Source organism: Leptonotus elevatus, chromosome 16, assembly GCF_054856555.1.
Source record: "Leptonotus elevatus isolate MCC_2025b chromosome 16, RoL_Lele_1.0, whole genome shotgun sequence".
Classification (NCBI taxonomy): domain Eukaryota; kingdom Metazoa; phylum Chordata; class Actinopteri; order Syngnathiformes; family Syngnathidae; genus Leptonotus; species Leptonotus elevatus.
Genome location: NC_141254.1, coordinates 11853598 through 11868414, shown reverse-complemented (window position 1 = coordinate 11868414; position 14817 = coordinate 11853598). Strand labels below are relative to the sequence as shown.

Genomic DNA, 14817 nt, shown 5'->3' with positions numbered 1-14817 from the left:
GGCTTCCACAAACTATTTCTTTCCTATGGAGGTGAGCAAGGTTAAGCATCAAATACAATGCTAATTTAATTCAGTTCGAGCCTTAATTGGTTCCCCACAGAAAGGACCAACAAGTAGTTATCTGAGTGTCATAGCTTTGGCAATGACACTGGTTGTTTTTTGTTTGTTTGCTTTGTTTTAATAAACATCAGTAACAGTCATATTTTTGTAGTTGTAGGCGTAGCCTAACCCCCATACCCAAAAAGGTAAATCGTGACTCTGGAACTTTAGTACCGTAGTTACCTTAGGTTAGCAGCACTGATGCTAAACTCTGCAACGTCGACTTAAGGTAAGGAAGAAATAAATAATTAGCGTGTATATATATATATATATATATATTAAATGGTTTTCCGTTTTGTCTTAATTTTTCGTCGTTTACACCGCGGAAAACGTCAAACGAAAAAGTAGAATTTGTTAAGTGGCTAGCAATTATGCTAGCATCACCTGTGAGTCTTTGACACAGCAATGCCGCCTTGCAGCCCCAGGTTAGAAAAAAATATTAAAAATTCCGAAAAACGAACAATTTTGGCAAGCGATGTTAACATCTCATTTTAATAGTATTCCCTTAAAGGACTGTAACACTTCAGTACTTGTTAGCTCGTTGGCTAACGTCGACGCTAGGGTTAGCCATGATGCAACAAAGTATGGAAGAAACAACTGTAAAATATAAAGATTTTATATTTAAGGCTTAGCGTAGCTTCATTCGGGGTTTATCTTGGGGTGTCCACCACTGTACTGTATAGTTTTTGTTTGAACAGACTTGAGTGTTTTTCTTGAGTCATGTTATCTTTTATTCGACAGCTGAATAGAATTTAACTCCCACGTTGTTTTTTATCCGCTGGTTGGGACTTGGCACATTTCCATTTTTATTTGTTGACTTCTCCAATTTAAACGTGTTGCATTAGACTGTATCTTCCACTAGATGGTGCTGGTGTTGACCTTCACAGCAGCGAAACGAAGCTTCGCTGTTACATCATGGAGAACGTCTCGACTTTTTTTCTCCCCCTCCTCATCCAAATGCATGACGCTGTTTGCTTAGCAAGAGAGAGAAACAGTGAGTTCAAATGTCCACACACACACTCAAATATTTATGACAATTATTCAATGTAAAATATTGATGGCTGTTGCGCATAGATGAAAACATTTCATGAACATCTCACTCTCACAGAGCTGTCAGATGAGAGCGCAGAGCTACTGAAATATGAATACGATTTTATGATTGCATGTTTTGGATGCTGAAATTGGATCTTCTACTGCTTATTACAGTGAACAGCTGTGTCCTTACACCCCCACGCACACTCACACACATGCATAGTTGACTCACTTCTGGATTCATGTGTATGATTGTTTTTCTGTCCTTTTTTACGGGAATCGTCCAGACAAATCTGCTTTCTCTCTGTGTTGGAGAACTTGGAGCATCTTAGGGGACATGCGGGAATGAATAATTTCACGTCAAATGTGCTACAAAGTAGTACTAGGGCAAGAAAAATCTCCTTCGGTTACGAAAATGAAGTCATGTTATGACAAAAGTGTCATACATTTATGAGAAAAATGTTACAAGAGGGAAAAATAATAATATAAGACTAAGGTGGCAATGTAACGAGAATACATCATAATTCTGGGAGACTTTTTGAAAGGAGGCTTTTTGTATGGCCATTATACTACTCCTTTGTCATTTATTTATACTGATAAAAACAATAGGGCTTTCATTTGTATTCCTTTGAGCTTCCACAATGTCAGCAGCCTTGTCTCCTGCATTGATACTCATCTTTTACAGTTGAGAAGTGCCTTTCAGCCTGACTGGCAGACGGTTAAAAGCTGTTATAAATAGCCTTACATATGGAGGTGATGAATAATGGAGGTATAAGAGAAAGGCCTAAGGAGGTCTAAAAGGGTTTAATGGAATGATAAGAAACTGTACGTTATTCCATTATTTGCAATTGAGGAATCATCCAACTGACCTCCACCATATTCGAGAGAAAGAGGTCAAAGTCACGCTCTGGCCCGATATTCATCACCTGCTTACGCACGGAGGTGGTAATGGCAGCCACGTAAGTCCCCTCATGCTTGACTTGCTTTTATTGTAAAAGTCTGGACGAAAACTAGAGCGGCGGCATTCTTAATGCTTTTCACCTAAAATATGCCTTAAAAGTTACAATCCAGCAGGTGTTTTAGTCGTACTATTTCCTACTACAAGGATCAAGATTACACTATCTTCCTTCGTCTCTGACCCCAAAACTAAATTCGGAGGCTCCTCTGCAGACTGAAGATGTCAGGGGTGAGAGGTCATAAATGGTCCTCAGCAGACAGACTAATTACCAAGACCCCGTGACCTGACCTCTGAACCCTGAGTCGCGTCTCACGTGAAAGTGGAGGTCCAAGACTGCTCCTAATTGCGACCACGACTTGTCTCATCACGTGACACTCTGCCCTCCATTTTGCTCACGACCTGCTGTTGTTTCCCGCTCCAGGTTGCTCGGCGTGGCCATCACCATGACGACAGGTGCGGACGGTTACCCGACGCGGCATTCCGGGGATGCTTCAGATGTCTGACTCCGGTGGGAATTGATCAAGTGAGGGAAATTTGTCAAGCATGCGTGACTTTTCACTGAATGCTCACACATAAATGAAAAAAAAAACTTGAATACTTGCAACAACAACAAAAAGTGACTGGCAACTTTTATCCCACTAGGAAACAGATAACATGAGCGGGTTCTTTTTTTCTTTTCTTTTTTTGAGTGATATTCAAAAAATTTCAGATTCTTGTGAAACTAAAATGGTAAAAAAAAAAAACGTTATGAGAATACATCACAACAAGACAACAAATTAAGCAATGTTTGTGTAGTTTGTGTACATGTTTCTCAGGAGCAAATTTGGAGCAGCACAATTTCAATTGAAGCCCAAATTGTGACATAAGGACAAAATTATAAAGTGCATTTTTTTTTAAAAGGCTGCAATGGATTACTGGCATTTTCATTCATTTCAGTGGCAAAATCGTACACAGCTCCTGATAAACAAGTTATTTCATACATATAGGTACGTACTTAGCCAACATCTTTTGTTCGCGTGAGTCAGCTAGCTGAGGCTTTTCCCTGCAGGGTGTTCCGTTATGTAAAATGCCCCCCACCCCCTCCCCCCACTCGCTCGCGGGTTTCCAAAGCAAATATTTAGCAGACAAGGAAGTGGTGAGCATGAAAAAATGAACAGCGGAAGTCGCTTTGTTTTGTTTGCTCATTATTTTTATCTCTTGGTGTTTTTTTCCTCTTCATTCTCCTAATATGGGGGTGTGGAGGGGTTGCATTATCTGTGCAGCCAGCCACTTTTTCCCATTGAAATCTGTCGCGTGTGTGCGTGACATGTATCGCTCCAGTGTCAAGTGTTCTGCTGTTTCCCAGCGCTCCTAACTTGCGTACAGTGACATACATCATTTTTATGATAAATAAATATTATACAGTGGAAATGCTAGGAGACAAAAGTCTCAAATGTTAAGTGAAGAATAATTAAAAAAAAAACAGGGCTGGAGAGTCAAAATGTAAGATTAATATTATAAGAATAATGTTACTTTACAAGAAAAAAAGTCATAATGTTGTGAGACTAATGTGGTAATCGTATGAAAATTTCGTAGAATTAGTTTTATGAGAAAAAAATTGTAATGGCAAAAAGACGCAATGCTATCACGAGAACATTTTTATTTTGTGACAGAAAAGTCGTAATTCTAAGGCAAAAGAGCGTAAGGCACATAAGGTAAAATAGGTATGGTAAAAAAGTCGGAATTTTTCGAGAAAAAAAAGTCGGAATTCTATGAGAAAAAAATGCCATAGGAGGAAAATGTACTGCTATGGGAATAAAGTCGTAGTGGTTCAGAAAAGGAGTCTTAATGCTGTGAGAAAGTCGGAAAACTATTATCAAAAAAAGTCTTATCATTATGGGAAAAGTCACAATACTACAGCAAAAAATAATCTTAATAGTTTGAGAAAATTTACAACTATGGGGAAAAAAAATCCTTATACTTTGAGAAAAAAAGCGTAATGCTATGAGGAGAAACTAGCTATGTTACAAAGAAAAATCTGCAATGTCCAGAAAAAATAACTACGAGAAAAAATTATATTATGTATACATACGAGAAAAAAACTACTGTATTTTTTAAATAACAAATATTTTTTTTATATTTTAAAAATAGTGCATCATGTGTACGTGTGCGCATCTCTGTGTGCGGCCAGCGCTAAGCCTCTATCCTCCGGGAGCTCATTTCCCACATTTCCCAGGAGAACACCACCCCTTTTTCCCATAAAGCCCCCTCCTCACCGTCGACTTTCCTCCGACCCCCCTCGTCGTCTGCGCCGTCAACTTGCAGCGGAAATGGCCGAGACACTAAGCTGGCTCCGCCTTCCTCAAAGCGAGCGATGTGATGAGACACAACTGGGCGACTAACAAGGCCCGCTTGTGACTCTTTTGCTGTTTGACCCCGAAAACTGTTAACTAATCTGGAATACTGACATTCCAGTCAGAAATAATCATATTAGTTCATGACTTTTGATCTATAGCACAGTTACATTAGGATATACAACGCTTTGAAACTGCATTAGCGTAGTAACCCAATATGCTGCTCTGAATCAACAGCATTGATAGTTTAAAATGTAGAGCAGCAATGTACAAGTGGCGGGCTGCAGCCTGCCTGCACTCCGAGTTGGCGCCATGATAAATCTTCAAAAGATATAAAGAAATGAATAAATAAATTAATTGTGAGGAGGGGTCGAGTATGTTTCGGGATTTTTTTAAATTTACAAAATCCTCGAAAACGCTGATAAAAATAAAATGTATGTTCTGCACAAAAATGTGAGGAAATGTGAGAAAAAAAGTACAGCAAAAAACAAAACACAATTTAAATACAATAAAAAATTAAAAAAGATAATAATCTGCAAATATGCAGGGATAGTACATTTTAAATTGTAATATCACTAATCAACACTAGATGGCAGACATGTCTAGAGAGCGACTGGCCAACTGAAAACACGGACGCCATGTTGTTACCCTCGGTGACAGGGTGGGGCGTGCTCAAGTGTGTAGCGCATGAGCATGCCTATCGTTTTGCACGCAAAACAACTTTCTTTCACAAACTAGGTGTACGGTTTCTTTTATATTTTCCCCTTGTTTTATTTTTTAACCTTTGATGTATTTGACAAGCCGATAATATAAGGAATACACTGTATGTTTGATTCAGGTACATGCTATTACTAGTATATGGTATATTTTTCCTGTACATGGATTTCGATTTTCAACGTTGTGAATGCTGGAAATGTATCAGTGTGTTCATACATAGCACTTAATATGTTCAAATAAGAGATCTGATTGCATGTGTTTGCTTTATCATGTCTTTGGCTCCTGCAAGATACTTGATAATAAAGCCAATTTTTCAGGGTACCGATGAATGTATTATAACAGTCCTAAATGGTCCTAAATTTAAATTTAAACATGATTTCAGTGTAACTGACAACCAAATGTCATATTTTCTTTAACATTTTTATTAATGGCTTTCAATTGTGCACGTACAATATTTAGAACTTTTATTTACAACACAAAATCCACAGTAACTCATTCCCGTATGGGCTCTGTTTTATTAAGAGTTAAAATCGATAATCATTTTATTTTAAGTCCATTCACTTTGTACAGGCTTATATAATTAAACTCAATCATATATTTCTATTTTCAATTATAACTCTTGATAAAAGGTCGAAGGCTGCATTGTGCAGTCCCGCCTACTTTAAATCGTGTTGTTTTACTTGACTTTGCACAGAAATGAAGTGTTATTTGCTTTCCAGTCCTCTCAATTGACTTTCACTTCCCACAATTACAATTTCCTCCCGTGTGGGTCTCCAGTGAACCGATGCATCTTTATAGCGCTGCCTGGTCGTTGCGAGCAGCGCCATGCTGAGCAACACGGCATGTTTGGAACATGAAAGTGGAAACACTTATTGCAACACATTACGTCATCGCAGCATCTGGGTAACAACATGACGTCCATGTGTCATGTGACTAGCAGTTGACCAATCACAGCGCAGTAGCTCTGAAAGCGAGTTGGCCAAACTCTCTCTATCTAAGGCTCTTGAGTTTCGCTTATAATGCCTACAACATGAATAGGCCTTATACCTAATACTATAAAACGTTTAAATGAGTTGATTTTATTTTTAAAAAATGTACAAAATCAGTTATTGAATGGTAATATTAGGCAAGAGAGTCATTTGCACTGGGAAAAATACAGTATGTGGTTATTTTGTTGTTTTCTTCTAATCCTTTGCTGTTGATTTTGGATCTTTTACACATGCATTGAAAAATGAAATATACTAAGAGCCCATATTTTGCACATATTTTGTTCACATTTCAAATATCATATTTGTGCCCCCCCCCTCCCGCCCCACTAGCAATGATAAAAAAAAATACATTGTTTCCACCTCCAGCATTTAAGTTGCCCATCCCTGACGTAGAGTTTTATAAGTAAGTGACATGTTTAATTGATGTATAAATTGGCGCTCTGAAAATGCACTTTTGGTTGTCATATTTCTCCTCAGTTTATGTTCAGTGCAGATAAATAAGTGCCAAGTCAAATTTTGACCTCATTAACTTTGATGTTGAATATGACTTTACCCATGTGTTCTTTTTAATAACGTGCTTTGCGCTTGCAGGTGTCACATTCCTTCTCAGTGTGTGCTCGAGGCAGACATAAGTGTCACGGTGATTAAGTCTGTTGTTTAATTTGCTGCTCCTTAAAAATGCACTTTTCACACATAATTAAGTGTATTCATGTTTAAAAATAGCAAAATCGCTTTTACTCGCTTTGACTTGTAAAAAAAAAAGAAGTGGCTAAGCGTGTGCGACAACATGGATGACACCAGCTAAGATCTTTGGACTTAAATTAGCACTTGCTAATGGGTTTTTGGGATGCTTCCGGGCCGTGAGGCAGCGTGTTTGTGACGAGGTCAGGACGCTACAGTGTGTGCGTGCATTAGCACTCTCGCCGTACAGTTTTATCTGTGTCACTCGTCTAATCTCAGATTCTGACCTCTCACACACACTCGCACGCAGCAAGCAATTTGCTGACACTCCTTGTAAACGTCTTTATAGAGCTAATTCGTCACAAAGAGCAATGAGGAGAACCGCACGCTAATTGAGAGTGAAAGCAAACATTCTCGCCCCGTCCCGCCTCTTCCACGTTCTTCCACAGCTGGATTGTATGAGCGGTACGGTTAGTTTTAGTGTCGCTTTTCAGAGCTGGGTACCATCCAGACTTTTGATCTTGAGGCGACATGATGCTGCACAGTCCCACAGAGGCGTTTTTATACCACTCCTCAAACACTTCAAGTGCCCAGCAATGTTAATAGATTTGTTCTCATTTTCAACATTTTGAGTTGGTTATAATGCATAAAATAACAGAACAATTGTCAGAAAATACCAAAAAAATACCAAAAAAAATAAATATAATCCAAAAACAAAACAAAAAAAAACCCTAATATAAGCGGTTTGGAAAATGGATGATGGATAAATAATAATAATAATAATAATAATAATCCACCAGGATTTGTACGGGATCATGTGATTAAAATGAGTCTTTAAATTATTCGTCTGTGTTCACGTCGCTCGTATGTTTGCAGCATTCCTGGTTAGCGGAAGTCTTTTAATAAGTTAAGCGGATTTTCATGAATATGCATGAGTTGCTACAGGCTGCAGACATGCATGTCATATGACCTTGTGCTAAGAAGCGTGTGATGGTAGGTTAGCATAATGTTTGCAAAAAGAGCAGCTGGTACATCACATATGGTGCTTTTATTTTTTTATTTCAAGTCACGGCCTCTAATAAGACATTTTGACCGCGGGGATTTTCCCCCAGAACTAGGAAATTTGACTAAAAACTGTTGGCTAAAATTAGATCACGGGTAATTTATCAAGGTCAGTAGAAGTCCGTTCTTGAGGGCTTGTGGGGGGCAACAGTACCTTTAATATTAAAGTTGGGGTCTGTAGCTTGGAACATTTGAAGCTTTTTTTTTTTTTTGTTCCATGAAGTACAAAGAACTCAAGGTTTTTTGGTGGAAATGTGGCTTCCTAGCTTTACTCTTGTAATTCCTGTTTTACTAGCTAGCCTATTTTACTAGCGCTATCCTACAGTTCCAGGAAGTATTGTGAGTTTCTGGTACTTTTACATGTTGTTTTTTGCTACCATTGCTACCGCTACGAGTCGTTACGATTTTACGGCAATAGAGGATTAAATTTATCGCAACACTACATTGTTTTCAACCGCTGACTTGTAATTTATGTGGCGTAATAACAGGTGAAGTATTAAGAGCCGGCAGGTTTGTGGAACAGCCCCGTTGAGCTACTAGCGCTAGTAAATGTTTCATCTTCTTTCATTGGCTCATTGGCCATCGCTCCCTGGGGGGGTCGTCTGGTGAAATGGCTCAGCGGCCTTGGCTAGCCTAACGTAGTTTGTCTTAATATAAAGCAACGTTTCCGTGATGCCGCTTTTAACTGACAAAAAATAAAAAGGTTGTTGTTTTAGAGCCTGACGCTGTGTTTGAAAGCTTTAAAGCGCATGTTTAAAAAAAAAAATATGTTGATTGTTGTCGCATAAGCCTCTCAACGTCCCAGGTCCTGTCATAGAACACCTTTCACATCCTCGTGTCAGCATCGTTTGTCGCTAAGAACGAGCAGTGTAGCGTCTATATTATTTCCTCCATATTAGAATGCACGGCGGTGTTCCTCGCTAATGGGAAATATAAGTTGGCCAGACAGGGATTAGCTGACATGACCCGGGGCAAAAGCGGAACTCGGCAAGCCGCCGTGTTATACGAGAAGGCAAGGGCTCATGTGTGTTGTCTTGCCCGGCTGTATATACGTTAATACATACATTATGCATCCAGCCTACTGGAAGATTGGGATTTTATCTGGCAAAGCTTGTGAACAAACTGGGTGAGCGGATTGTTCTCTGCCTTTGTTGACGCCTTTCACTGTGCCTATAACCCGGCACCATTACTCATGCTCACGCGACATAGATATGGAGTTACAATACTGTTATTGTATTGGTACCTTGTACATTACAAGTAAATAGAATGACTAGTCTAGACTAATCTATTTGCTCTTGTCATTAGCTATTTATGCTAACTACCACCTTGCACAGTACATACTGTATAAACACGATTAAAATGATATCCACACAGTACAAAAAAAAAGAAAAAATTGTGACTCCATGATTTAATTGGAATTAGAGCTGTCCGGATTAATCGTATAGTAATCGATTATCAAATTAAGTAATCGTTTGGAGCCATTTTTTATTGATTTAAAATTGCATAAATCCTCTGATTTCAGCCTATCAACAGTAATTGTTTTCTGATTTCTGTAGTCCTTCATGAAAGAAGACTGATTATCTTCTGTGTTTAATCAAACTAAGACATTTGCAAACATCTGTTTTTACTTTGGAAAACAATGACCGAACCGGTAACATAGTACAAGATCAATCCCCCCTTTTTTTAATCACCATATACGTATACTAAGTATAAAATAACCACTGATTACTGGTTCAAATATTTTTTTTTTAATACGCTTTAATGCAAAATTTATTGATAATAATTGACAGATGAATCGATTCTAAAAATATTCAATAGTGACAGCACTAATCATAATGGAGTTTTACTATAAAACGAAATGTTATCGGTTTGAAGTGTTATAACTGGAATGTTGAAGTCATCCTGCATTATGTAAGAAAATGACGACCCGCTCATACGTAAGTGGCAGTGGCTGTGACTTTCAGGTGTGGCGGGACAGGCTTAAAACTACAAACAATACAAACAGAAAAACATCATCACGCCTGCCTGGCGTCTGCTCTTACATAACAATCCTCCACCTGTGCCTTTAGCGCCGCAGCTCGTCGCGGCACGCCACGGCGGCCTTTAATCCGCTGAATCGCTTCCACGCCGCTCCTCGCGTAATTCTATTACAAGCCAATAATGCTGTGTTTGTCTAGTGCTGTGGGAAGCGGTCTTGCAAGGCCCGCTTCATCCCGCTCCATCGCCCACTTCCTGTTGCAGCAGGACCCCCGCGCAGGGTCGTGGAAGGGGAAAGCACAAGTTTCACACAAACTGAGCACAAATTGAAGTGGCGGCTGCAATTTTCCATGCACTTTGTGGCCGCCGCATTGTCTCGTCTAAATGTTCGATGCAGAATGCAGCTGACAAGGAGAATGAAAATCAGCAACTTGTTATGTAATCTGTTTGCCTCAGATGCTTTTTCTCGCAACTAGCATCTCACTTCTTTTTTTTTTTACCCAAATAGTAATCATTGTGAGACCACCACAAAAAAAAAGAAAAGTTGCTAGCAAGATTGGAATGTAGCGTCTCGCTGACCAAATCTGTATGTACTGTATACAAGACAACGTTAGCCAAGGCTGCTACGTTGGTAGCACGGCTCATTCATGTCAGAAAGTTGCCAAACAGGAAATGTTACCAGTTTGACACAGTAATATTATTTTTTGACCAATCAGTTAAAATTAGAAGAGAGTGCTAATTAAAAATATCAGCTATGTGGGGGTTCATGTCGTTACCCTTTAAGCAATGTTTTTTTTTTTTTTTTTTTTTTTTTTTTTTTTTTTTTTTTTTCTTTTTTTTTTAAGAGCTCAGTATTGTTCATTCGGAAATGTCATCATCATTGCTCTTTTTTTTTTTTTTTTTTTTTTTTTTTTTTTAAATATATATATATATATATATACACATATATACATACATATATACATATATACATACATACATACATACTTTTTTTTTTTTTTGTGTGTGTGGGTGAGTATGTGTGTGTGCGTGCGTGCGTGCGTGTGTTTGTTAGCTCACCAGAAAACCTATTAGAAAAAAAAATCTTATACCGTTCACCTAAATCGAACACCAGGAGACCCGAGGGGACCGAAGAAAACCAAGGAAGGTGAAATCCAGCACCGACCAGACACCCCCCACCAGAACTCCTCCCCAGCCCAAGAAACATCCAGACCCCAACAAATCCAAAAAACATAAAGTCAGGGAGGCCTCAAGAGACCAACGGAGAGACCGAGAAAAGGAAGGAAGGACAGACGAAGCCGCGTGAGATCCGAGACACCAGCCTCCACCGATTCAATAACCTGAGGAGGAAACAGATTGTGTCTGAGTTTCGGTAGATGCTGGTGTGGTGGATCTGGCATGCATGAAAATCTCCACCAAAGAGGGGAGCCGTCGACCCCCGCCGGAACAGAGCAAGCGCAACACCTCAGGGCCCCCCAGGCCGCGGCAGCGCCAAAGGACGACCCCCGGGCCCCACCAGGGCCACCGGCCGGAGAGCAAACCCAGGAGCAGGAGCGCCCCCCGCCCCAACACGGCCCGCGCCCCCGGCCCAACGCAGCAGGACGGGGCACTGCAGGCCCACCAGGCACCCCACCGGCCCCCAACCCCCGCCCCCCCACCACCCCCCGCCCCCCATCCACCCCCCGCCACCCACCCCAACCCAGCCCCAGCCGCCCCCATGCCCCCAATCCCCCAGACACCCCCCACCCCCAGCACCCCCCCACCCCGCAACCCCCACCACCGCCCCCCCCCAACAAAGCCGCCCCCCCCCCCCGACCCCACCCCGACCAACCGGCAGCCCCCCAACCCCCGACCCCCAGCCCCCGGGGACCACCCGCACCCAGGCACCGGCGCCGAAGAGGGGCCGGACAGCGGAGCGGAGAGGGCAGCCGCGCCCACCCCACCCCCCGCCGTGTGGAAGGACGGAATACCGGGGGCAGAAGGGGGAGATGGGGGCACCGGAGGGCGGCCGACACCCCCGAACCCCAGGCCCAGCGGGGGAAGGCCCCGGTCGTCACCCCAGCGTTCTTTGTGAAAATTAACCCCTGTTACTGAGTCCGCCAGCTCGCGGACTGGCGAACTCTACCCCTAAACCGTGAATGTGACCCCACCCAGTGTATATACAAGTGTGTGTGTGTGGTGCATTAAAATTAGGAGCAGGTGAACCGGAGCCGATGGAAATGATATTCCCACGCTCCGATCCACCCGCCACCCAAGCATGTTGCTGAGTGTATGTGGTGCATTAAAAAAAATAGATAGGGCGGGGGGGGGGGGGGGGGGCGGGTGGCGACACGGACAGGGGACCGCAGCACTGCTCTATACTGCGGCCCCCAACCGATGGCACCCCCACAAGCCCCCAAGCCCCCCCCCCCCCCACCCACAAGTTGTGTGGTGTATTAAAATTGGAGGGGAGTTGTAGGGTGAAGACGGTGTTTCCACCCTACCCCACCCCCCAAAGTGTGTTATGTGCCCTATATGTCTATAAAAGTGTATTGTGCAAACCTAGTGTAGTGAGTTAAGAGGTGTGACCAGCGGGGCCCCCCCCAACCGGGCGGGGGCAGGAGGCGCACCGGCCCACCAAGCCCCCACCCACCCCACCAGGACCCCGGCGGGCATATGGGACCCGTCCGGCTGGGCGATAGGGCTCGCCCCCCGGATACTGGGTCCCGCCCGAGGTGTCAGGACGCCCACCGGAGCGGGGCGGGCACGACACCAAACCCCAGCCACCCCCGCCGGCCCCCATAGCACCGAGACCCGGGCCATGGATGGAGCCCCCGGCCCAGGGGAGGGGAAGGAAGGCGTACCGGGGAAGGGGAAGGGAGGAGGGAAGGGGACGACAAGAAGGGCAGGGGGCAGCGGCAGGGACGCAGGGAGAGGGGGAGAGGAGGAGGAAGGGCGACGAGGGAGAGGGGACAGGGAGGCGGAGGACGGGCGGGGAGAGGCGAGGAGGGAGAGGCAGCAAGGGGGAGGAAGGGGGAGGGGAGAGGGAACCACCGGGCACCCCGGCGGCCCACAGGCCCCGAACCGCGTCGCCGGGCCCAGAGCGACGGACCGCGCCGGAACGGCGCCGCCCCCGACACCAGGGAAAGCCCCGCAACGCAGCACCCCCCAAGAGACCCAGGGAACGGCCAAGACGCAGCCGCCACCCAGCAGCCAACAGAGGGGGAGACCCGCCCACTCCCCGCCAGGGGGGACAGCACCCACAGAATTAACCCACTGGCATGCCGTGAATCCGAATATCAACCCCTGGTGCCCATCGGAGGTGAATCCGCTCGATCCCGCTGGCAGCAGCCGGGTTCCTGACTATGGAAACACAACCATTAGTTACAAATTGCCTAATACAGAAACATCAATGCCAGTTATAACGCTGCTGTGGCTCTCGCTAACAGGCAGAATTAAAATCCAAGTTTAGGTTAAAAAATTCTATATACGTAGACCATGTTTCTTTAAATTTTGACATTTGGTTTTTATTTGAGGCAGATATTTTTTCCATTAAAATATGATTTATGAGGAGGTTAGACCATTGGTCGATATTCAAAGTTTGTTTATTTTTCCAGTTAACAAGAATTGTTTTTTTTGCGATAGTAAGGGCTACAAGTATAGATTGAAATTGTTTATGTGGTAAGTCAATTGTTGTTAAGTCACCTAGCAAACACAAGTTTGGAGAGAACGGTATCCTACAGTCCAAGACAGCGGAAAGTTTTTCTAAGACTTTAGTCCAGAAACACATAACCGGAGTACATAACCATAAAGCATGAAAATAAGTGTCTGTAGTGTTTTGTAAACACTGGAGACAAATGTCGGAGTCTGAGAGTCCCATTTTCTTCATCATATATTGAGTAATGTATGTTCTGTGAATAATTTTATATTGGATAAGTTGTAAATTTGTGTGTTTTGTCATTTTAAAAACATTTTCACAAACTTGAATCCAAAAGACAGATTCCGGAGCTATAGACAAGTCTGTTTCCCATTTTGAGATGGGTAAAGACGTTTTATCAGTATATGAAAGTAACTTATATATTTTTGAGAGTTTTTTTGTTGTTGTCGGAGAAAGCTTGGTAATATCTTTAGCTAAAACAGGCGGTTGGAGCGTACCCTGGAGTGTTGGAATTTGTTTCTTTATCATACTTTTAACTTGCAAATAATGTAAAAAGTTTCCGTTTTTTATTTTATATTTTTGGAGCAAGGATGTATATGATATAAACATATTATCTGAGAAGAGATGGTGGAGATGTGTAATTCCTTTCTGCTCCCACACATTCAAATAAAACGATTGGTTGTTAATTTGAAAGTCGGGGTTATGCCATAGGGGAGAAAGCCCGCTGGGCTCCACTTTGGCTTTTGTCATTTCTAGTGCCTTCCACCAGGCAGTCAGGGTGGCGGAAATCATTGGATTTTTAAAGCAGTTATGGCGCTTAATCGATGTTGTAATAAAGAGTAAATCTAGGAGTCTGAGGTTATTACAATCCTTCTGTTCTAGTTCCAGCCAACAGTTAGTATCTCTATTGGGTTGTGCCCATAAAATAATATATTGTAGCTGGTTGGCTATATAATAGTGCATAAAATTTGGTGCCTCTAGACCTCCTTTGGATTTATTTTTCTGGAGAGTAGATAGACTAATCTTTGCTTTTTTTTTTTTCCAGTAAAATTTTGTAACGGCTGAGTCCAACAACTGGAACCAGTTAGCCGTAGGTTTAAATGGAATCATTGAGAAAAAATAGTTTATTTTGGGTAAAACTTTCATTTTAATAGTGGCTATTCGTCCTATTAGAGAAATAGGAAGATTATTCCAGCGCTCCAAGTCACTATAAATGCTATCCAGAAGTGGAGTGAAATTTAAATGAACTAAATCAGTTAATTTAGGTGAAATTTTTATGCCTAAGTATTTTAAATTACCTATAGGAAATGAGTAGTATGGGTCCTGGCTTGC

General features: G+C 42.5%; 1 protein-coding gene across 1 annotated transcript in view; it reads left to right on the top strand.

The window, feature by feature from the left end:
• The first annotated feature begins 6 nt into the window (after nucleotides 1-6).
• Nucleotides 7-14817, top strand: part of LOC147160761 (rho guanine nucleotide exchange factor TIAM1-like) — a 63908-nt gene continuing 49097 nt past the window's right edge. The window contains exons 1-3 of the mRNA XM_086097867.1: nucleotides 7-328; nucleotides 962-1093; nucleotides 2511-2612. The gene's annotated coding sequence lies outside the window, so the exon portion shown is untranslated. The remainder of the gene's footprint in view (nucleotides 329-961; nucleotides 1094-2510; nucleotides 2613-14817) is intronic.